This window comes from Typopeltis vanoorti, chromosome 14 (genome assembly GCF_054136105.1).
Source record: "Typopeltis vanoorti isolate ZY-2024b chromosome 14, IOZ_Tvanoo_1.0, whole genome shotgun sequence".
Lineage (NCBI taxonomy): Eukaryota > Metazoa > Arthropoda > Arachnida > Uropygi > Thelyphonidae > Typopeltis > Typopeltis vanoorti.
In genome coordinates, this window is record NC_143562.1 from 104,697,152 (window position 1) to 104,723,040 (window position 25,889).

The window sequence follows — 25,889 nt, forward strand, 5'->3', positions numbered from 1 at the left end:
AAATGTTGAGTTATGCTGATTTCCTAACGAGCTTGACTCTTTGACAAAACAGCTATCAATTTTGTTATATTTATGGTATCTGTTTGGAATAAACACACGCGCTCACTCATAAACAATTCATCAGTTCCATTTCAGAAAGAGCGTTGATAAATGATGCGTTTATGCTATCTCTTTTGCTTTCTATCCATCTCGTAGCTTCCGACTGTTGATAGAAATGCTTTGCAATTTAATCTCATAGATATTTTGCGTTAAAAACAGACCGACTCGTGTCAATAGCGTGTAAAGCGTAGATTTAAACCGAAAATGCTGATATATTTACAATTTCAATTTCGTGTTTAGAATGGAGGTAAAATGATAATAGGCAAATTTACATAAGAGTTTTTTTTTTTTAAGAAAAAAAATAGTGTATGGAAAACTAATTTAAGAAGCGGGAATATTCTTAGGTTTATCACAAGATAGTTTTACATTATCTCAAAGAAAAATTTCTATTTCAATACATAGGCGAATTACCTAACCGCATATCATTGCACGCCAGCGTTTTTTATTTATTTTTATATTTTCATGTAGCGGGATTTGTCTGACGTATTTGCATTGCCCATCGGATCTTATCTACGGTAGATATTGCGATCAAAGGGGAAAATACATGAGGTATTCTTTACTCCACTCATAGAGCGCACATCCTTTGACCAAAGACATCCTGAATCTATTCCCGAGTGCATTCCATTCCGAGCTTTCTAAACATGGTCGCGTGTTTATACGTCGGCGTCTTTCTACGGACTTAAAAGTACGTAGATCATTCTCCTGAGTACTTTGCTAATGTCGGCAAGGAAACAAGTGGTCGGCGAATGGAGATGAGATATTTCAAGAAAGTTCTTCAACTTGGTGATCGAATTAAGTCCTCAGATGTAAAATCCAAGATTAGGCAGCGGCAGATCATATTATAAACATCTCTTTCTGCAATAAAATGGATAAAAAAGTAAATATGTAGTCTCGTAACCTCTTCGTACTATCGCTTCAAAACTTTATTTTTGTTCGTGCGTCTGACCCCCGTATTCAACGTTTAGATTAATTTCTGCAGTTACTTTTATACCCCGATAGACCAAAACCTCGATTTAAAAAATAAATACTTATAATAAAAATGCGATCTACTAACTCAGTACTAACCTGATCAAAAAGAATCTCTGGAGCATCCGATGTAACTTGAGATCCATCCACCAACGTAACTGAGATAATCTACATAAAAGTCTTTAAAGAAACTATTTTATTTGAATATGTGCATTTTTTATTTTAAACGCAAAAATTTAAAAAATAGTGACATTAATTAGTTTTAATCTTATAATTATTGACTCTTGCAACTATGAAACGTGTGCATTCATAACACCGTAGTGCCCCACATATTTGATTTTTATTGTTTTCTTAGACTTCGCCTTTTTTTTCCCTTCTTATTATTATATTTGACTCTTATTAGGGCCCTGTGATGATAGTAGCGATTTGCACAGTCAGTAGTAGAGCAGACGATTGCGCATGATCAAAGCGTAAGCTTTGATCATGCGCAATAGTCTACAAATTATATAGCTAACATAAATTTATTTTATAGGTATTATTTCTGGGAAAAGAAACTATTATTTTATTACTATTATTAAACTATTATTAAAAGGGGACTCCTAAACGAAAGTAGGCTATATTAACCATTAAAATAATAGTAAAATTTATTTTATTCTAGTATTTAAATTAAAAATTGGATATATTAAACACACAGTTATAATATTATATAAATAAAAAAAATTTAAATATACAATATAAATCTATACATGTTTTTTTATCCAAATATGGAAATGCAGGTATCACTTGATATACGTACCTTTAAATTTACCAAAATTCCACCACATACGACATCATTGCTACTACCCATGGACATCAATGCAACTTTGAAAGCCTATTTTCTTAAAAAAGACATTCTCAAAGGCAGTAGAAACAACTGGAGAAAATGCGATTAGGCTCCAAGAATTTTGGGAAAATTTTAACATTAAACACGCAATTGGAAACATTCATGGCTCTTGGGAGCAGGCGTCTTCTAGCTGTATGAGAGCTGTTTGCAAAAACCTTTTGCCAGAATGCGCTAATGATTTAGGTTTTCAAAATCCTGAGAACAACGCGGTTGAAGAAATCGTTGCAATTGGTTGAGACCTTGGTTTTGATGGTGTTGATGCAGAAGATGTTAAAGAATCATTGGATTCAAATTCAGAAGATTTCAGTGACAACGATCTTCTTGAAATTGAATAACAACACGCACATTAAGACGCCGAACAAATGGAATGTGAAGTTGACGTTCCGAAAGAGATAATCAAAGAACTGGATGGAATATTTCAGTTTGGAATCACTTAAGCAGCCAGTAATGGATCCAGATGTCAATCGAAGAATGCTTGTTTGCCAATGTCGTAGAATTATGCTGATAGGGAAAAAATTAAAACTGTCCTAACGACTCTTGATAACTTTTTTTTTATATAAAAAATTGCAGTAACTAATGTAAGTACAGGGGTTGAGCAAACATTTACACTGCATTCATTTTTTATCTTTTCTAAAAGAGTACCGTATAAAACGAACTATTAATACAGTAATGGATAATGGACGAATTGTAATTTTTACCATTGATTATTCGATTTGATTAACGCGATTTTGATATACGCGGTAACATCGAGGGATTAATTAATCGCTTTAATCGAGGGATATCTGTACTTAAAATTTACCTGAGAGTTTGAGAATACAACCTTGGTTATCGGAGTTGCCTTGGTTTGCACCACTTAATTTATAGAAGGGAAAAGTGAACAGCATCCTTAAGTCATTATATACACCAGTGTGTTACTTGATATGCTGTTGGCCAGGTTAATACGTCTTTAAATGGGGGTTTTAGCAACGGAAGTTTTGCAAAAGTAGCAGCTGCAGAAGAGGTTGGCGAAAGATAACTTGTTTTCCGTCTCTCCAATGCAAGAGATACAGTTTAAATATACGGCATCAGTAATGAGATATCGCTCGATGCGCCGAACAAAATTTAAGCTCTTTATTGTTCGATATATTTTCTTGTTCCTAAAGCACTCATTAAAATGGAACTCGAGCCAACGGACTTCTTTGATAAGTGCGTCTGTTTTGTATTGTAAGAGAGGATTAGAAAAAATTTCTCGGAGATGGATTGAATTCTCAACATGTCCTCGGAAGTGGATTATACCAATTCCCCTCCCCTCGATGTCTCCCCAGTTTCATAAGTATTGTTTCTCCAGTTAACTAACAGAGGATTATCAGTCTTCCTGTCCTATGTAAACGTGGAATTGTAAAGGTCGATAACCTACGCTGTTGTTGAACACTATATCTCCGTTGTTTCTACAGAACATAATTACGGACTGCACAGAGAGGCAATCGATCTAGCAGACTCCAAGATGCTGCCTAAGTGCAGATTTCTTGCTTCTTAAAACTGTTCACTAACTTTTTTTTTAATGAAGTTTTTTTTTTAATGAAGCATTCTTGGTATTGACTTAAAAAATCAGAAATGAATGTATACAGCCAAAAATGGCTCATTGATTATGGAAACTTCATTGATGTATACCAATTTCTCATACCAACGATGTTTTGGTAAAAGACCAACATAAATTTGGATTCAAATTTAGAGTAAGATGACAAGCTAAATGCTACAATTAATTTTTACAGATGATATGTCATCTATGTACTCTTTATACATCATTATATGGAATGATTAAATACGATATATTAAATATATAACATAATATAAATACCTATAACATATTCGATAAATCAACATGATTAAATATTATGATGCCATGTGATGAAGATTAAAAATCGTCCAATGAGATGGACAAATTTTCTCAATTAACATAAGGTGTTATTGAGCTATATATATATATATATATATATATATATATATATATAAACATAAAGCTCTGATCATGGCACGAGGGTAACAGCAATAGCCGAGCCTCAGTTAAAACACCATTCCCCTCCCAGGGTACCCATTTTAGTCGCCTCGTACGACATGCATGAGCTACATTGGGCCTATTCTTATCCCAGCCATCACACTAGAGTCCTAATTTTTGGATGAGATGAATTCTATTATATTTACTTTATCAATAAATTTTTAGGGTGTACAATTAAAAAATAAATATATATTAATTAAATTAAGTAATTATAGTTTTGATTATTTTATTTTAATATATATATATATATATATATATATATAAAGATAAGCCGAAATTTGAAACGTTTATGTCTAGTTTTTTGTCTTACCGTCTCTATATACTAGAGGGCTCCGTCCCCTAGTGTGTATATATATATATATATATATATATATATATATACACACACTAAGGGGCACTAGCGCCTAGGGCGCCCAAGCCCCTGAGTTCCGGGCCGGTATGCTGGTAAGAGAAAAAAACGTTTCAAGTTTCGACTTATCTTTTTATATATATTGAGTATATATATATATATTTGTAAATTATTGTTAAACGCTTTCCCTCGCAGAAAATAAGTGAATCTTAGGACGGACTGCAACTACATGATCTCTACTGTTTACGCAGTTCTTGAATTCAGTGCAACCTTTTACCAAAGTTTTAGTCAAATTTTATTAATGTTTAAACTCGTAAATAACTTCATAATTAAAAATTATATTACCATAAAACTTGATATTCTAATATTTTATTAAATATTAGATATTATAATAAATTGTTTATTAAAATTATTAAGTTGAAAATAATTGAATTCAAGTTTTGCAATTACACCTTTAAATTTTATTAATGATCGAAATAGATATATGCATGGTTAAAATAGTGATTTTAGCGAGTATGGCGTCTTGTAGGAGTGACAGATTAATCAACAATGAGGTGATTAATACCCTTGGAGGGTAATGGATGGCAGTGCTGTAGCCAATGAAGTTCTAACGGCTCAGCCATTGCTGTTACCCTCCTATCATGATCAGAGCTTTAATAGCTCAATAACACCTTATCCCTACTGTCCTCTGCAGATAACGTGAAGATGAAAAGCATTCTTGATTCCCCACTTTAAGCCAGTCCTTAAGGAAAGTGATTTTAGCAGAGTCATGAGCTCTTCACTACGCTTGTAAGGCACGCTTATTTTGCAGAAGTTGTTTCTGGTGGAATGGTCATTTATTTGAATACAGTACAAGTTTTTGGTGAATGTGAACGTTAATATAAGCTTTGTGTCATACTGTTGTTTATTGTAATCATCCTATTACTTTTGTGTTTGCGAACATCGGTAGCTGCTTAACAGGTAAGAATGCATATGTATGAGTTCATCAGAAATAATCAGATTCACCGTGACACCAATTTTCCACATATCTCTACTTTTCTTCACTTTCCAGCAGTAAAGTTCTTTTCAAATGCGACCCAAATCAACTGATGAAACAAGCTGCTGACTACAATGAATTTGATCACTGCAAGCACAAAGGCCTAAGGCAGTTCTACTACCCACTGAGTATATTTAATCCCACAGGCCATAAAGGACGAGCTCACAAACAATTCTTACCACCACGATTTCTCACACATATAAATGAGAATATGAAAGGGTTCGCTTCATCCATCATGTCAATAGCATTGCTGTTGTGATTTTAGAATTGATTCAAGGTCATATTCTTTAAACTTCGAATGGTACCATCGTAAAGAGGAAGTATTCGGTAGCATTGTATGTATCTTGGTTTGCGTTTTACTATTATCTAGTAATAATATGTTAGATCAACGCGATGTTATTAAGATTAAAAGTTTTATACCCTGTACTTATTATATCTACTCCTAGATGAGATGCGAGCAGTTGCTGTGAATTTTTATTTATTTTTTCCATGGCTATTAGCCAGATATGGACGACTTCGCTTCTTGGATGGACAAAGGGTTGTATTCTCTAGAAAACGAACTTAAACGGTCGTTTTAATTCAAGCCGAGTTAGCCGACCTCATACGAAGGTTGTAGGGTCTTTTCCTCCTACCCTCCCACAATCGCAAAACAAGCAAATCGGCAAAAGAACACACGCAATTTCAAAATCGCCTAAATGGCTTTGGTTACACTTTGAGGTGGAATCAGTTTTTTTTTTTATCTCAACTTTTGACGATTATTAGTTCTACAGCGCCATCTGCAGTCAGATGATGGGCTATAATTATCATTTGCTTACTTTGCTCAAAAGGTTCCGCAAATGCTGATTAAAGAATTCAGGAAAAAACCTTCTAATATGGAATAAAAATAGAAAAATGTTAACAATTGTTGTAATTTAGAGTTCATGCAAGCCTACGCAGCTCTCCCTAGGACTTGAATAACTCCTTTTGTCTTTCTTCAAGTATACCATTCATACATGTGCACTCAGTAATACGATAATACATTTGGAATCCATTTTCGATTACTTTTAATAAAAGCTGGTTATAACGTTAAAGAATTTATCATCCCTTACTAAAAGGATTATTCATATTCTGTTGATGGAATGAGATGTGGCCAATTTAAGAATCACTTCATCGCCAAATCCTTTTCTAATTAAAGATTAGTGCAATTTTCTTTGTGTGAGTCATCACGTCCCACTTAATTGATTCGTTTATCGCAATTCATTAATACGGAACACCATTTTTACGAAATTTTAAATTAATTTCGAGGCGAATTAGCGGTAAACCACAGAAAGCACTTCTTTGGAGATGTGATTTGTCTTTAATATTTTGACTTCGTTTACAGAAATGGGAATTTGCATTTATCGAAACTGTCCCACCAATTCCTTAATCCCATAATTCCCCGTTCTGTAGAATGAGAGAAAAAAAGCTCTATTAAAGGATCAAAGAGGAAAAGCATGAAAAGAGCGAAAGTGACAGTCGTGTGTCCTATAACTCATTAGATACATTTAGCGTAAGGAACTAGTGACATCGCTAACCGGGGCAGCCATGAATTTTCGTCTTCCGCGCAATTTAACAAGACGACAAATACGAACTGAGAGGAAATGTTGTAGATGTCTCTCCGGTCGACTTCTTTTTTCGTTTCCATGGTTTCTAGAGGACAAGTGAAAACGGAAGAAACATAAGTAGGATTTTTTCCCCTCCTTCGGGATTAGATTTTATTCTGTTAGAAAGGTTCAGTTTTTTTTTTTTTTTTTTTTTTAAGTCGATTGCGAGAAAGTTTGATAGGGCCATTATTTTTATGGCCGTCACCGTTGGCGAAATGTGAAACTTCATCAAATAAATTAGATTAAGAAAAACTAGACAGAAAATATTTAAAGAAAGTCGTGATGTTGAATGTGAATGCATTAGTTAAAAAAAGTTTCTGAAACGTGTATAAGGCTGATTTATAAATTGATCGAGTTGTTCTAAACTAATATTTCCCTCTGAATAACGCTGGTTACAACATGGATTTCTCAACTAGGCCAAACATGGATAAATGACATTCTTTTGTATGCAAGCTGTCTAACCATAATAAAATTAATTTTTTTTTAATTATGTCCAGACAGACGTTTTAAGTGGATTATAATGCTAATAACTACTACATGTCTCAGACAGTGGTTAAATTCTAAACGAATAATTTCCGGAGCCCTATACAAATAATCAATTGTATTTACCTTTGAATGCTATCCAGGGAAGCTCCAAACCTTCTCGTCCCTTTCATCACGCGTTCGTAATCGGGCGACTGTTAATATTGACTTTATCTTCTTCTTGAGTATTCTGCAATTGAGCAGGTTCTTCTTTTAGGGGCAAAAACGTTTCTTCCACTCCCTTCTGTTCTGAGCCTTCTCTTTCAAGGTTGTGTATCTGTCTCCATTCAGTATGTCATCTAGCATTGCTTTCCTTACTCTTCCTCTTGGTCTTTTTCCGTCTATGTTTCCTTCAATGGCATCTCTGATGATTCCATTCCCTCTCAGAATATGTCCGATCCAAATTTCCCTTGCTTCTTTTTATCCTCCTTAACACTCCTCTTTCTTCATCTACTCTTTTTAAGACCTCGTCATTAGTTATTTTATCTGTCCATTTGATTTCTTCCATCCTTCTCCAAATCCACATCTCAAAGTTTCCAAAATCTTAATTTCTTCTTTCTTCAATATCCAAGTTTCAGCTGCATAGAGAGCATCACTCCACACAACATTTTATTAGTCTTTTCTTTAGGTTTCTATCCATTTTACTTCTGAATAAATTCCATTTTCTATTAAAGGCTTCTCTTCCCATCGCTATTCTTGCTTTTATGTCACTTGTACATTTTCCATCACTGCTAATAACACTTCCTAGATATTTAAATGTCTTTACTTGATTCAATTTTCCCCCATTTATTCCGATATCCATATTTGCCTCTTTCCTTGCTGTTTTCATCACCTTTGTTTTTCTGATGTTAATTTTCATTCCCTAATTGATACAGGATTCCAGTAATCTGTTCAGCAGATGTTGTAGTCCTGTTTCAGTGTTTGATAGTAATGCCTTGTCATCTGCGTATGTTATTGCAAATATTTGTCTACCTTCGATCTTATTTCTTCTTCCGAATTCTCCAGTGCTTCTTTTAACATTGCTTCGGAATACATGTTAAACAAAATTGGTGAAAGAGAACAGCCTTGTCTTACTCCTCATCCAATTATATCTGGTTCTGTTGTGCCATATATGTCTCTCACCATGGCAGTTTGTCCCATATATAGTGAAATAATTAGCCTTCTGTCTTTCCACTCTTTACCAATCTTTTCCATTACTTCCACCACCTTATCCCATTTTACAAAGTCAAAAGCTTTTTAAAAATCTATATAACAGATATTAACTTCTTAATTCACTTCCAGACTTCTTTCACTTACTATTCTTAACAGTTCAATCGCATCCCTTGTTCCCCTACCCTTTCTGAAACCAAACTGATCTTCTCCAAGAAATTCTTCCACTTTAGATGCAATTCTTCGTGTTACGATTCTCATGAGTATTTTTGATGTATGGGAAATGAGGCTTACTGTTCAAAATCCTTGCGGTTCACTCGATTACTTTTCTTTGGTATAGGTATAAATATTAAGATCATAAAATCTTTTGGTACCGTATTTACTCGCGTATAACTAGCACCCCTGATTTTACTTTTCGAAAAAAGAAATTAAAAAGTTTTGCATATACCTCGCACATGAAGAAAGCTTAAACACGTTCACGTCGGGCGATAATAACTTGCTTCCGCGGTAAACAACACGCCCTCCCCCCCCAATAGCCACTATATATTGCAGAGGCAAGAAAAACAAGTACTTTTATTATGTCAGTGAATAAAGTATTATTCAGTCTGTGTAATATATTTCTCAACAAATAGCGCAATTGGAGACAACTGGGATAAAAACGACACTAATTAATGAATCACATGTCCCCTCATAGACTGAAGCAAAACCATATGTTGCATGGGCAAACACAGTATCTAACTAAAAACTATTGTTATTAATTAGATGTGAGTTGCCTGCCACAAAGCAGCAATAAAATTCAACAGAACGTGTTAAAACTAAGAAATGTGTAAGAAATAGTGAATGTTGTTATGGCAGTTTCACATATGGAATTCGGTTGAAGAGAGTTAGCATTTCAACTCAACTGTCGGCTATGCTTTTATCTTTGGTTGCGCGATCTTTTGTTAATACCGCACCAATCATAAGCACGTCTGAATAATAACCTGCCTTTGCTGTCTGTTTCGCGTTAGGCTTAATTGCCGTAAAGGGAGAAAAGTCACAAAACAGAAAAATGTCCAGGGTCCGGTGCTTAAAAAAGTTCCAGGGGCCAGACCCCGGCTGAATTTAACCACTGATCTTAGAAAACTATCATGCAAGCACATGAGTAAATTACAGAGGAGACTGAATATTATTGACCATGTATGTTACGAAATTAATTTTGCTTACAACTTTTTTTGTAAAAAAACTAAAAAAAAAACATTTTTCCAGGCTTGTAATTGTATACTTAAGCTTTTACTACTTAATAAAATTAAGCTTTAATGCTTTTTTGTATTCCCAAAAGGGATTAAGTGCAGCACTTTTTATATATAAATAATTTAGAAATGGGATTAACAGGTCTTCGCACTTAGCCATCAACAAAAGCTGAGTCTATGCATATCGATGATTTCTGAGAGGTATCGGGGCGAGAGTATGTCAGACAAATGGAGTCGTGTGATTCTAAACAACACTCGTATCGTTGTCTTAAGTAGTGCGGTGGATTTTTCCGAAATGTTTAAAACCAAAGTTTGCGAAAGAAAAACTCGACTTGTCTCATCCAGAGACCAATTAACTCCCAAACCGGCTGTAAAGTGGTCAAAAAAAAGTTCTTTTAGTCGGCTACTAGAATCGATCTATAGAGTTTTTCCTTCTGAGCGACAGGGAGAGGGGTCTAGCATTATGGAAAGAGAAACTCATTTTCGTTACTTTTTTTTAAATTTTTTAAATTTTCAGCATATCAATTTTGCAATGTTTCACTTTTTATTTATTAATTACATTTGATTACCATAATCTTATTTTAATAGATATTTGTTTAATTGGTGTATTTAAAGAAGTACTGTTGTAATAATGACATTCTTTCTGAAATCTGTTGTGGAAATGTGCAGACTTTGCAGAAGTGTAGATCTGCAAAATCGTCTGGTTTCTTCACCGTTAATTTCAAAATTATAATTTGTGCTATTAGGATACGCCATATTATTGAGAAAACGGTATACTTTAGGAATTAGGAGCACGTATAACTTATGGTTTCAGTGGTTTTAGAAAATAGGTAGCAAACAATTGAAATAAACCTTGAAGAAACGGGAATTCACTAAACTGGAGTTCCTCCGAACTCATCCCATCTAATGTCTGATTTACATAAACGACCCCTCTATTTGGGTTTGCAAGGGAACCTAAACTATTCTGATGATACAGATATAATTCCCCCACTGGGAGACAAGCCAAATGTGACATGAAATTTGACCGAGTAAAAATAAAATTCAAAGAAATGAATTTATCGCCTTGGAACAGGTGGGCCACAATTAGAATGAAAAAGTCACACATCCATCATATTATTCACAAATTAAGGTAGGTACGCATTATATAGATTACATAAAAATGAAATGTATATTGAAAACTTTTTACAACTCTTATAACGTATTTAAAAATTAACTATGGAATTTACAGCGAGGAATTACACAATTTACACAACAGAATCTTAAAGAAAACTTCAATTTTATCTCAATTTCCGGTCTGATATGCCACTTTGCAAGCGTATTCACTCTCCAACAAACAGACCTCTTGTTCGAATTTTTATAGGTTATTTATTACATTGGGTTATCCATGATAACCCAATGTTATAAATAAATTATAAATGAAATTAAAATGTTATAAATAACTCGGTGATCAGCATTGTAATCTAGAACCAAAAAAAAAAAAGGTCTGCAAACAAACATTTTTAGCTAACTCAATATGAAATAAGAAATCTGAAGCTATCTTTAAGAGAAGATCGGAACTATTTCTTTAACTTAATATGCTGAAACATTGGTCACCTTTAACTAGAACAGTAACTTAGCTGTTTTTTTTTTTTTCATTAATATTTAATACGTCATTTTGCATGTTAATTACAGTGATACGCGACTGAGTCACTGGTATAGGCAACTAATGAATCTTGCCGAAACAAACAGAATTGCACAGGTTCATATTGTAAACCTTTTTTTTTTTTTTTTTAGAGAATTTGCTTTATTTGTGCAGGGGTGTTTGGCCAGAAATAGCAGAATTTTTATTCCACTTCTCCATTAGCAGCTGCAAAGTGTCTCCGTCTTACTTTGTCTTTCAATTCTTCTTTTATAATTTATTTTAAGTACGCTATTTGTTAAAATTTTTATTTGAATCCACAGATACACAATCTGTGGATTCAAATCTGTGTCACTTCAGTAGTTTATTGGTTTTATACTTAAAAGAATGGTAGATTTTTTTTCCTGTTCTATGATCTCACGGTGTGTGTGTGTGTATATATATATATTCCACTCACGGTGTGTGTGTGTGTGTGTGTGTATGTATATATATATATATATATATATATATATATATATATATATATATATATATATATATATATATATTCCACTGCTTTGCTAAAGAATCCAGATTTTTTGCTAAGGAATATCGATATTACGATGATTTAATAACTGTAAGTCCTTTAATAATAAATTTACAAATTTATTATTTTTGCATTTTTCATCTTTAATATGATAGAGTACACCATCCTGGGTATTTTGAAGATATTCACTTGTAATATTTTATTATCTGTTACTAGTTTATAGTACCACGTTTCCCCTTTTAGATATCATTATTTTTTTCTTGGATGCATATTCATATTATATTATTCTGGGATTTCATATAATGATTTTTGAAAAATGAGAAAATTCTTCAGCCAAATTAAAGCAAATCATTCTGATTCTTTTCTCTTTTCAATAATTATACTGAAAGTAAAAACAATGTTTTCAAAATTAGCCTTTTTGAAATCTGTTTTCCATTTCGTGCTTAAAGTATTATATCCTGTATAAATAATTTCATTTAACTTAAAACATTCTAATAAATTTAATTTAATCCTTTATTCAAGTGTGAGCAAACAAAGTTTGCGCCTGAACACACTCGTATAAAGGATTAAACTAAATCCTAACCAAGTGAAAAATAAACTTGAAACATTCTGTTTTTTCCTAAGCCCTGCTAGACAATATTCAGTTAGCCTTTAAAAATTTGGCAGTGTTTTTAAATAGATTTAATTTTATTATCCTTTGGTAGAGTTTTCCTATTTTCTATTTCATTTATTATACTCTTTAGTCCCTTGCCTATTTTTATTTATTTATTTTTTGGCATCATTATTTTCCGTCTATGTTTACCCATTTTTCTCTAAAGTTATTGCTTTTAAATTTTTAATTATATCAAAATCTATTTAATAAATTTTCAGGTCTAAATTTAATGTGTCAAATTAAATTCTGTTTAAAACTATTCCATTCGTTTCTTTATTCTTTTTTTTTGCATATATTTTTTACATCACAAGTTCTTAAATTACTTTTATTAGTAATCCTTTTTTTAGATGAAATGTATCAGTTTTTGAGAAGTTTTAAATAAAATGAGAAATAGAAAAGTTAACATATTTATTGCAAAAAATGCGTGTTCGATATTATATAATTCAATTTTTATAGTTTACAAACCTTACATATGCAGATAAAAATTAGAAAAGGTAGAATGAAAGATTGTAGTGCATAATCATTTCAGCAGTTCTATAATAAATATTGAACGTATTATTACCGTTTCTCAACGTTGCTGGGACCCACAGTTTCAAACCCCTCTCTTTTAAACAATAGTCATATTCCTGTCCTTCGAATTCAACTTGTTTATACGAAATGCTTCTTATATTCCATGTTACCATTTTCACTTGAATGTCACTTTTTTTTTTTTTTTTCAAATTGCAGTCAAGTTCATTGAGTCGTTTTTCCTGAATATTTCACGCCTCGTGATAAAATATAAATTGTTAACTCTGCATGCGAAACCAACTGACAATGAAAATATAAATCTCTTAGTTCTTACATTTTAAGCTGGTTTTTATTGGATATGAGTCTGATGTTTTTATTCCTTCGATAAATTGTCCAACCTACAATCGACCAGAAAACCATCCCTCGTGATTAGCTTATCCACTTTCCAACCAACAGGCTGCAGGTTCTAAATCCCTCCTTGGAATGGATGTTTGTAATTGTCTTTAAGTGGGTATCGCCCGATGCCTCCTGCCCGATTATTGGAAACTGAAGTGGCGAAAGTGCTGTTTTGTCTCTAGAGTACGATTTCTGGGCTAAATAAAATATATTAAAATTAATTTTAAAAAATATAAAATATTGCTCACCTATGATTTTATAACATTTCGTGAGTGAAAAGTCACTTAAAAGCCAGTAGCTAATAGATATGACAAGCTGACCTCATAGCCTAGTTTCTGTCATCAGTCGGTATCGAAGATGCTGTCTGGTTGTAAAAGCCTGGGTTCGAATGCAAAAACAAGCATCTGAGTAAACTCGCAATGACGGATAGAACAAGGTTGTCCCATGTTACGTCTGTTCAGCATAACTTTTTTTTTAAACAGAAAACTCGACCTGTTATCTCAGAGAGTAGAGTATGCCCTCGAAATTTCACCAAATTCATAGGCACAATTTTGCCATTTAATTGACCTTTGCCTGAAGAGTGATAGTGCCACTTCCCCAAAGTTAATCCCTTCATTTGGTTCATTCATATTCTTAGTTTAAGTAGACACTGTTTTCGAACCAACTTCATTGCCTTCTATTTCATCCCATCTGCTTATAGAACATCTACTTGGAACGGTCTCCCCTACTCTGCCTTCCCCAAAGACAACCTTCAGCTGTGGAAACAAAATGTAAACAGATTCCTCTTGCCCACACACGGCACTAATGTTCTATAGGTCAAGTGGCCTTTCGTGTGTGGATCAGATACACTGTATAAATTAAAAAAAAATCGTATATAATAATGCGTTTGGGTGATTTCGATTCGTTATTAGGTATTGTTGGTATTAGATATTACACATTGTTGGACTTGTTATAGTGTCAATTCATACCCCAGTTTTGCGTTGAAAGTTTCGACATTTTTAGTAACACTTTAACTACCAATGCTTCCCATGATATTGCAATTTCCTTAGTAATATAAAGTTAGACTTACTATCTATGAAAGCTTGTGCTCCGGATGGTAGCTGTGGGGACGAGGATAGTCTTCGCCTCAAATATTTCCAAGGAGTTTTGTGACAAGTTAAAAAGACTCAAAACTGTGATATACTTTTACTTCGAAATCAGATTCTGCTGTTTAGAATAAGAAAAATTTCCGAAGAAGCGATGTTTCAAGTCTCAGGTAAGGAGTAGGTTAGAATTTACTACCAGTGAAAGAAAGCTGGCGCACTAATTTGTAATCATTACACTATCACTAGATCAAGTTTATACTTATGACTTTCCGTGAGCACCCAGTTTGGAATCGTAAATGGAATTTGAGTTCCTATCACTGATGAATGTTCTGAGCAAAAAAGAAAACAAGATTTTCATATACATACACAAAAATACCCTAAAACTTGACAAAGTAGGAATTATTTATATTTTCTACATAATATGTAAAAATAGCTTTATAAATTGTTGTACAATCAAACTTTAAAAAATGCCTTATACTTGAAAAATAATTCGAAGTTATTTTATAAAATTTTTAGATTTTTTTTGAGTGCAAAACAAATAACATTCATAAATATAAAAGAAGTATAAATAAGACATTTGTATAGAAATAATTAGCATCGCTTTAAATTATTTAGTAACTTTTAAAGTGTTTAGAATTGCTTCTTCGTATTCACACTCTTACGAAAGGTCAAATATAAATGAAACTTGTTAAGATGATGGGGGAGGGGCAGAGAGAACGAAAGATTTTCGCTTAAAAAGATGGAGAGGTTAGCAGGGCCTTTTGAAAGCTTAATATACAATATCTTATGGATAATGGTGAGATGAGCATTTGCATGATATGTTCATTGTGCATTTCTTGGCTTCATATATTATCTTTCTTTAATTATCAAGTAAATTATTTTATTTAAAATAAAATTATCTAAATTTTAAAATATATTACTTAAAACATTAATTTTTCCACACCTTAAAAATTTTTGTATAAGGTTTATACCCCTTTTTATTTTTTACATATCTAGCATACTATTACGTGTCTTTTGACTTACGGTGATTTTGGGGGCGAAGCGAGAGAATCCAATATCCTTGGAGGGTAATGGATGGCAATGCTGTAGCTAATGAAGTTCTAACTGAGGCTCGGCTATTGCTGTTACTCTCCTGCCATGATCAGAGCTTTAATTGCTTAATAACACCTTATCCATACACTGTCCTGTACAGATAACGGGGAAGATGAAAAGCATTCTTGCTTCGCCCCTTTAAGCCAGTCCTTATAAGGACGGTGATTTTGGAAGCATGAGTTTTCGGTAGAAGAAAAACTCATCCTGGGAGGGTAATGGATGGCAGTGCTGTAGCCAATGAGTTCTAACTGAGGCTCTGCTATTGTTGTTACTCCCCTGCCATGAGCAGAGCTTTATTTATATAGCTCAATAACACCTTATCCTTACACTGTCCTCTACAGGTAACGGGGAAAATGAAAAGCATTCTTGTTTCGCCCCTTTAAGCCAGTCCTTATAATGCTATGATGATTTTGGGATTGAAGGGTGTTTTGTTGATTAATCCCTTGGAGGATAATGGATGGCAATGCTGTAATGAAATTCTAACTGAGGCTCGGTTATTGCTGTTACCCTCCTGCCATGATCAGAGCTTTAATAGCTCAACAACACCTTATCCCCACACTGTTTTCTACAGATAACGGGGAAGATGAAAAGCATTCTTGCATCGCCCCTTTAAGCCAGTCCTTATAAGGTGGTGAAGGAATCGATGTTGAAAAAGTCCTTTTTAGGACTTCCAGGGTAACGAATGGCAATGCTGTAGCCAATGAAGTTTCAATTGGGGCTCGGCTATTGCCGTTACCCAGCCATGACTAGAGCTTTTAGCTCAATAACACCACATCCACACAGATTTTCTTCATTCAGATGACGGGATAAAGAGGTCAAGGACTCATTTCATCGCCCAGTTCTTTTAAGAACTAATGATGATTTTGATTTAATTAATTGGAATTACATTTCTCTTTTGAAACTACGTAAATGTTACTTATATGAAAGCAAGATATGAAACGGATTCATGCATGTTTTATCCAACAACAACCTTCTATAATTTTTCTGTCTGGCTCTGTCAAGAAAACAATTATTATCCTTAAGATACCACAGCACGATTCAAAAGGCATTTGTTTCTTTCCTGGCTTTGTGTTTCTATCAACAGCTTTCCGCTGTTAGTTCCGCAGAAGCGAGAAGATAAACTTGGCGTCTGCGATTACATGATCGTGAGAAGTCCTTTCAGAGTATTGCATTTGGGGAAATGTTTTTATACTAGTACCGGTAACAATAACAGCGGCTTGTTAGTCATGGCTTTACGCCATCTTTGTTCTCTGTCAACCTCCATTCTTTCTGTGAGATAAAAATAGTTTCTATGTATTGTTGCCTCGGTAACAGCCTACTTATTGTGCGTGTGTGTGTGTTCCCTTTCGCTCAGTTGCGTTGTATCTCGAATTACGACAGAAACAAGTGAAACTATAGCTGATTCAACTGCTTTATGCTTTTCCCTTTTATCCGATACGCAAGAAGAACGTGTTGTCGTATCGCAGCCAATTATAGACTGATTTGGGGGAAAACAAAACTTGTTTCCGTCATAGAAAGAAATGCATGGGGTTATATACACCGACAAACAATAACAATGAACTGCTATTTTTTATAAAAATAAAATAAACGGAATTATTGCATTTTTTTTTTTTTAATATTGAATACTTTAGCACTTCGTTTGGATTTTTTTTCACTCGTTCATTAAAATTTATACGAAAAACCGACGCAAATAGTTACTAAATAGCTAAAACATAATTTGTAACTAATGCTTATAGACAACAGTTGTTGAAAGTTTTTCCACTTGGTTATAGAATAAATTAAAGATACCAAGAAATTATATTCTTGGTTTAATCCTTAATCGAAGTGTAAGCGAACAAAGTTTTCGCCTGAAGTATTTTCAGGACTGGGGAAACTCGTGGTAAACTTAGTATCCCATAATGCAAAGCACATCTCCTTGCGGACATGTATAATGCTATGAATTAAGGGAAGGGTCACTACCCAGACCGGTTTCCCTGTCTTAAGTACGAGGTTACCTTTCCAAAAACTCGTGCGATCACCCAACAATGAGCAACCGGAGGGATCATTTAACTCAGCTTTGGCTCCCCGAAGTGGTAGGCTCACTTCACCACCGAGCAGAGCCACAATCTCAGCGGTGACCCCACTCAGAGACAGGCAAAACCCTACACCCAAGCAGAGCCGCTTGGGTGTAGGGTTTTGCCTCAGGATTTTATCTCAGGAAAAGAACTACCCCTTCTACACAAAATGACATCCGTGAGAGCCAGACCCACAGATTACACAGATTATACCAAGGTTGAAGCAATGCTGAAGTCATATTTTCATATGAGTAGCCAAAAGGTGTCACACCTTATTATTATAATACTCTGGATTAGAGATAGATGTTGAAAGTCTTTCCACTTGTTAAATGTATAAATTATACATGTCCACAAGGAGATGTATAATTCAGATGTAAAAACATTTCAGGCGCAAACTTGTTTGCTTACACTTGGATAAAGGATTAAACCAAGTATATAATTTTTTTATATACTTGGTTTACGCATCGCCTACTTTACGCATCGCCTACGAGCAACAAGTAATTCCGGGGTGGGGATGATCAAGAATCAGGAGCAGTGTTAATTTTGATTAATTAAATATCGAATTAAATAGCTAGTTTAACCATATACGGACGAATGACTTTCATTACCAGGACTTGCCTGAATAGATAAGACCCCTTAACCCCCCCCCCCGTTACTCTGTCGTATCTTTAAAAAGCGACTTTTTCCTCTCATCTTTAATATGCAATCCTGGACTCTTTATTAAGCAAATCGCCAAGTAACAAATGCAGTCCTGACCTTCATAAAATAAATTTATTCTGGGAGGAGGGGGACGAGGTTCACTGCAAAAGCTTTTCACTTTCAAATACTTAGGGGAAAAGCCACGCTCGAGCCCGAATACTTCTTTTATCGCTTGTTCTAATAAAGAACGCCGTTTGTTTTTATAAGCGTCCGTTGGATATTTCGCTTTCTTTTACGCTCTCGGCAGCATCGCCCCATAAAACGTCCCTTGCTTAATCCCCAAGGTCGTTATCATGCGTCCCAAAATGAAGGGCATAAACCTCAACGAAACTTAAAAACACGCTAAGAATATCCGTGACCTTCTCATATGGAGAGGTTATAAAAGCAAGTTCGTCAAAAAACAGCGTACCGAGTGGCGGAAAATTAGCCACTTGATTTCTGCTTATATCGAGTTTACAGACTGGAGAATTTCGAAAGGAAGGTAATTTGGAAAATATCCCTCGGTAGAGTACGGAAATGATAATCGATTGCTGGTTTGCAATCGAAGGGGGCCGCTTGATATTTGTGTACAGAGATTGCTCGAGAAAGGACAAAGATATTTATCTAATGGTGCCCGAAATTCATGATTATAGAGGGTATTTCTCTTAATCAGCCTATTCTCCAATGTTAATGATGCAAACTCAGCTCGGTTCTGGATTGTAAGGGTTTTTTTTTAACCAGGGCATATAGAATTGCTCCATAAATAATTAGTTATCCTCATGAGTTATCCCTTGGAATATTAAATGACCTCATTTTTGTTCATGTTTATTTTAACTTAAGGTAGTTGTTGTCGAAAGATGATGCGAAGAGATCCATCAGGTTTTTCTTCCTATAGAATAGTTTTGGGATGTGAGGTTTATAGTTTGTTACATCCGAGAGAGAGAGAGAGAGATCAACGCCATCTTGTCTTCCTAAACCCTAACAATTGTTTGAGTAGTGTTAATTCTACGGTCGATATACCAAAGATCAGTTAACTCTGCCTAAAAAGGCCTAGCAAAAGTAATCATAATCGAACTTATAAGTCTTTCTTTAGACTGTCTAGCATTTGGGACCCGGGAACGTTGCCACAAGACTACACTTCAGAAATAATGATTTTTTATTTTTTATTCCTTATGAGAAAAGCAAAGCATGCGCAAATTTATCTCATTTATCTCCTGCGCAGAGTTATCTCCTTACAAAGACATACAGACTTCAAAGTTCCTTTCATTGTTCAATGGATTTTTAGAGGACCCGGTTGGAATGGTCTGATGCATTCTAAACGTTTTCCTCTTCAGGATGCTTGTTTGGGAAGAGGAAGAAGTAACGGCTGACGAAATGAAGCTCTTAGGGAAAGATGGAGTACTGTGTTTTGCTAAGAATACCTGAATAATCATAACCTCATGGTGTGGCGCACCGTCATGTCAAAGTGCAGTAAACAACCATTGAAAAGTCACTTCCGAAGAAGGTATTGGAGATGGTTCTGTAAATATATTCATGGTATGGATTTTTAAACGAAATTAATTATAAATCCTACATGTCAAAATAAACAAACTAAAAATTAGGATTTTTCTTCATATTCGAGAGAATCCTACAATTTTTTAATCATTTTTGAAGAGGAAGTAGTACATGGATAGTGACAAGAGTTTTTTCTGTGAATGAAATATTCAAAGAAACAATCTGACATTTCTCTTCATGTTTCTTCTTCTTCTGACAAGCTACTTCAAAAAAAAAAAAAATAATAATAATAATATGAAGGAACGCTCTTAGTAAGGTTCCACCCCCAAAAAATTCTGAGATAATTTCAATCCGTTAAAGCTTGATATGAAGTAGAAGTGCTCTGCTAAGGATTTATTCCATATGTTAATTTTTGCGATTAGGACTTCACACACACAATTTTTAACTTTTTTCCCCCATTAATATTTATCTTGTAATTCATAAGATAACGATGATTTCTTCAATGAGTATAATACTTGTATGCTCGTGTTCATAGAAAACGCATCACCTGCTGAAAATTTGAGTGCTTATTTGAAAAGGGATAATAATACAATAATTGTCACAAATAATGAAAACGGAATATAAACTTTTCATTTTTGATTAATATTTGGGTCTTTTTAGTACAAGATGTGACATAATTTAGAAATGACAACAAAGTTGGCAAATTTGCAAATATTTCAAAATGGAGTTGGACAAAGATATTTTCACTGGAAAAACAAATACCGATATCAACATATAGTTAAACTACACAGTTTTACTAACATTCGAAGCTAAAAATTCACTTTTGCTGTTTATACTTCGCGAGTCCTCAAAATCAACTTCCTGGTGGACGCAACTGTCAGTTCATGGTTCGATGGTGTATAATGGCTTCTTGGAGCTCACAATCATCGCTGAATCGAGTGTTCATTGAGCCACTTATTAACCTGCAACTAAAACTAAAGCCTTTTACGTGCTAAACTCAATTCGTATGCTGCAGTTTAGAGTTAGAATAGCATTACTTACACTTTTTGCGCAATGACAAGGGACAGAGTCATCCTGAAAGATGCACTTCGTCGTTACGGTAAAGTGGTCTCTGATAGTAGACAGCAATTCTAAAATTTTCTGGTACACTTCTGTTCGTATTCACTGAATCTTTTGTGAAATGCAAGCAACCAACACCATCATATGACATCAGACAGTCAGGGTTGAATTTTTTTTCCTGATCGTCTTCGAACTGTCTGTCTGCCATCGGCATTCTACAAGTTAAACTTTTTCTCTTCAGAAAAAGAATCTTCTTTTCCACTGATCAAGGGTTCCATTTGGCATGCTTTTTTTTTTTTTTTCAATTTAACCAAGCCATTCTCATTTTGGAGGGGGGATGAACAAGGGCTTCTTTTTAGGGCAATCAGTCTTCTCCTGACAGCTACAGAGCTTGCCACAACTTTCATATTTGTTCTTCCCAGTCCCGTTTCAGTTATTCGGACGACGCACGACGATTTTTCAGGCAGAGCCGCAATATCGTTAGTTTTATATGGTTGTAATAAATTTAGTTTAATCCTTTATCCAAGTGTGAGCAAACAAAGTTTGCGCCCCCCTGAAAATATCTTCAGGACTGGGGTAAAGTAGTACAACACCAGGCAACTCGTTGCAAAGGCGGAGCAAGCTACCAACACTCCTATCCTAGTATCTCCCATAATGCAAAACACATTTCCTTGGGGATATGTATAATGTTATGCATTAAGGGAAGGGCCACTACCCAGATTAGTTTCGATCTTTATTGAGGTCTCTTTAGTGGGAGCCAGGCCCAAGTGGAGATACCAGGCAGAAGCATTAGCAAGGTCATCTCTACCTATAGGAGTTGCCAAACGGTGTGCCACCTTATTATTAAATTACTCTGGATTTAAAGACAGACCGGTATGGGTAGTGGCCCTTCCCTTAATGCATAGCAGTATACATATCCGCAAGGAGATGTGTTTTGCATTATGGGAGATACTGAGATAGGAGTGTTGATAGCTTGCTCCACCTTTGCAAGGAGTTGCCTGGTGTTGTACAGTCCTGAAGATACTTTCAGGCGCAAACCTTGTTTGCTCACACTTGGATAAAGGATTAAACTAAATTTATTATAGTCTAACCAAGTGAAAAATAAACTTTCAATATGATATATGTTGGATTTTCGCAAGACAAGATATTAATCGTACGAAATATAATAAAAATAAATATAAATACCGAAATGTATTTAATGAAAGCAACGCAATAATTTGCTTATGTATAACGGTAAACACTGAGGTGTTCCATTTCACCAGGCTTATCCTTATAAAGACTGGCTTAAAGGGGCGAAGCAAGAATGCTTTTCATCTTCCCCGTTATCTGTAGAGGACAGTGTAGGGATAAGGTGTTATTGAGCTATTAAATTAAAGCTCTGATCATGACAGGAGGGTAACAGCAATAGTCGAGCCTCAGTTAGAACTTCATTGGCTACAGCATTGCCATCCATTACCCTCCAAGGGTATTAATCACCGCATCTCACGGTCGATTTTCCTACCTAACTCTCTCCTCTCTCACCATGCTGTATCACGACGAATTAATTGTAAAGACAGCATGTGAATAATAACTTACTGTATTAAAAAGTTAAACATTATTTTTTTAACAATTAGCAATTCTTATTAATAAAAAAAAATAAACAATATTATAGATTCCTCTATGTTTTATAGTGAAATAATATTTTTTCTACTTCTCTATGAAATAAGTATTAAATTGAAATTTCACTTATTATTCCTGCTCTTCGGCTAAATATTCGAATGCATTTGAATATTAAGTACTAGAATAATCTGTCCTACATGCTTATTTATGATACTTCCCACCTCAAAATACAGTCTTACGGTATTTCACCAAAATGCATCATTTGTCAGAGAAGACCTGCTGGTGTTCCGAAGCACCTACGGTACGTCTTTATGATGTGCACTGTAGTCACAGTTGTGACAACAGCGAAACGATTTTCGCTAAGATTGATGTGCCCTAGTGGGATCGCGACCAGATACGAAGAAAGGTTGCTGGGAGACCTGAAATTTGCAGGTGCACCTGTTAATGGCGGTGGTTTGTTTGCGAACCGCATGGATATCTTTGAAACGGGGTACTCTCTTAACCCCAATAGCGTTGACAGAATGCGGGGTTGCAGGTCCCTTGATCCTGACAAAAGGCAAAAACGAATTTGCTAAAGTGGATTTGTGTGGTCCGTAATGATGCGACAAAGAAAGAGGGCGAATATCTCCCTCTTTCCTTCCTTTGTCGTGAGAAAAGAAAGAGGCTGAATGAAAGAAGGGGAAACAAAGATGATTGAACGAAAGAAAAGCAAGTAGTACTCGGAACAGATACTCATGTGAGCTATTTTGGTGTGTTAGCAAAGGCAGTGGCATTAAAAGGAAATGCAAGAAATCTGGGGTTATAAAAATTCTATTTATTTACATAATCAAACATCCTCCCCTCAGCCTGAATGCGTATGTAACTAGAGATCCTAAAATTCTAAATTAAAATTATTAATGCCTGTTTAAGAACTAAATTCATTGTATAATCATATTCATTGTTGACCACTGATATTTCTAACAATTAAAGCAACCGAACACATAAAATGAAAAAAAAAAACTTTAATTTATTACATTTGTCATTGTTAAATCCGTTAACAATTAAGAATGCTCAGTTAACAATGAATTAAATCTAATATGACATCCACTCTATGGCAAAGCTGTATGTTCTTAGAACTAAAACTGTTGGTTAGATGCAACCCCTTTGGCTTAATCGAATAAGCACCTTTTGGGTAGATATGATAGATGACTTTGTTGTGGTAATGACTGCATTCTTAATTGATTACTTCTGATCCGTCTGAAGACTCCACCAGTTACTAATTTCGCCGTTGGAGACCTTGACAGAAATGTCATCGCCGTGACTTGGCCTTTACACATCATTTTGAGTGCCGCTATTAAATGGCGTCATAACACTTTGTAACACGTGTGGATATTTTCTTTTTCAATTTTAGTTCGTTGAAACTATAAGAATGAGTCAAGTTTTAGTATCCAGCATGTTAAGCGTAATCTATGGTTTAAATAATGTCCATACGAATTTGTACATTAATATTTAAATTGTTGCAATTTAAATTGCCAATACTGATTATACTATGTTTAAAGATCACTGGTTCAATGATAATCCAGTACGTCACGTATGACGTCACCGCGCATGTCTCATTAAACTAACCGAGAGTTGCTAGTATTTCATCCAATCAGATAATGCTAATCATGTTGGCATCAGCTAATATTGACAATAAACAGTTCAATTCGAACTTAACTTGTCGTCAACGGAGGGGGGGGGGGAGTCTTAAATTAATAAATTCGAATGTAGACAGAGGTGTTTCGCTTGCTTTTCGCCAAACAACTGGAACCAGAATTGCAGACAACGAAACTCAAGTGGGACGTCGTTAAGTCGCGAGGCACAGAATTATGCTCGAAGTTTCTGTAACTTGTAAAGTTTGTCTAATTCCAATTTAAATATTGAATCAACGCAAATAAAAGACGTGCGTTGATTTAATTCGGTAAATGTCGGAACCAATAAACTTCCTTTCTGATAATGCCGTCTCCGTTTGCGGGGGCCCCCCTTTCGTCACAAAGGGATTAACCACTGACCCTTCCTTAAGCGGCATTTTCAAGATGAACGTTTTAATTCCTTTTTAATGATTTCCTTAAAGTTTACTACCGAGATTAGACGCTAAGCACACGTAATTACCTTACCGACTGGGGAGGCTTGAAGGCGTGTGTTGTCGGGACGAAGAGCGGATGTGATTTGATACAGATTGCTAACTCCTAAATAATACGAAAGTATTACTCCGAGTTTCGTTGAATGACACATCCGATTAGCATTTCTCGTGTTATTGACAGGACAGCAAAACTCTTCGTTTTCTCAATGGATCTTTAGTAGAATGTGATTCTGGTTGGGGGGGGGGATATTTCTCGATAGGTCTATCTTATGGAGTCGTTTATGTATTGTTTCATTGTCTATGAATATAAATAAATATAAAATTAATGACAAGGTTAGTTAAATATTTTATTTTACTGCTTTAAATTAAAGATACCAAGAAATTATATACTTGGTTTAATCCTTTATCCAAGTGTAAGCAAACTAAGTTTGCAGAACTGGTGCAACTAGTAGCAAAGCTGAACATCACTTTCCTTAGTATCCCATAATGCAAAGCACATCTCCTTACGGAGATGTATAATGTATTGCTATAATAATAATTTGTGAGTTCAACAAATCTTCATCATCGGCCTGTAGAGTAAGATAGGCTGAGAGTCAGCAGATAGTAGGAGAGGAAATAAAGATAGAGTGCATAGTAGTAGGGTAGGTAAAAGAGGCCTCAGTTGACCTGTTTTAGCTGTTTGCCCCCCAGGGGCGTTTCTAAAACGGTCGTTGATTTTTCACTTTACAAAAAAAGGAAAAATCCTAAAAAGGAAACATGCAACAAAACAAAAACAAAAAGGTACACAGAAAAGCAAAAATTGAAAGCTAAACTTAGAGGTGGAGGAAGGATCTGGCCCGAGTGATGCAGCTCACAAGGAACTGCACCGCCTCGCTATAAGCCTTCGCCGCTCGGGTTCTCAGGTCCTCCCCCACCTGTGGGAGCTAAAAACCAGTGAAGCTGAGTACAGTAAACCCACAAAGTGGTTACTGTGTCTTTCTTTTGTTGTGGGCTGTTAATATTCTCTTGGCTACTTCACTTCCCTTGACCATGTCCAGTTTGCAGAGAGCTATAAAAAACGCCGAAACTGCCTCCTCATCTAAATCCATAGCTACCTCTACTTGATCAGGGCTGATTTTGCTGATGTCATCCACGAAAA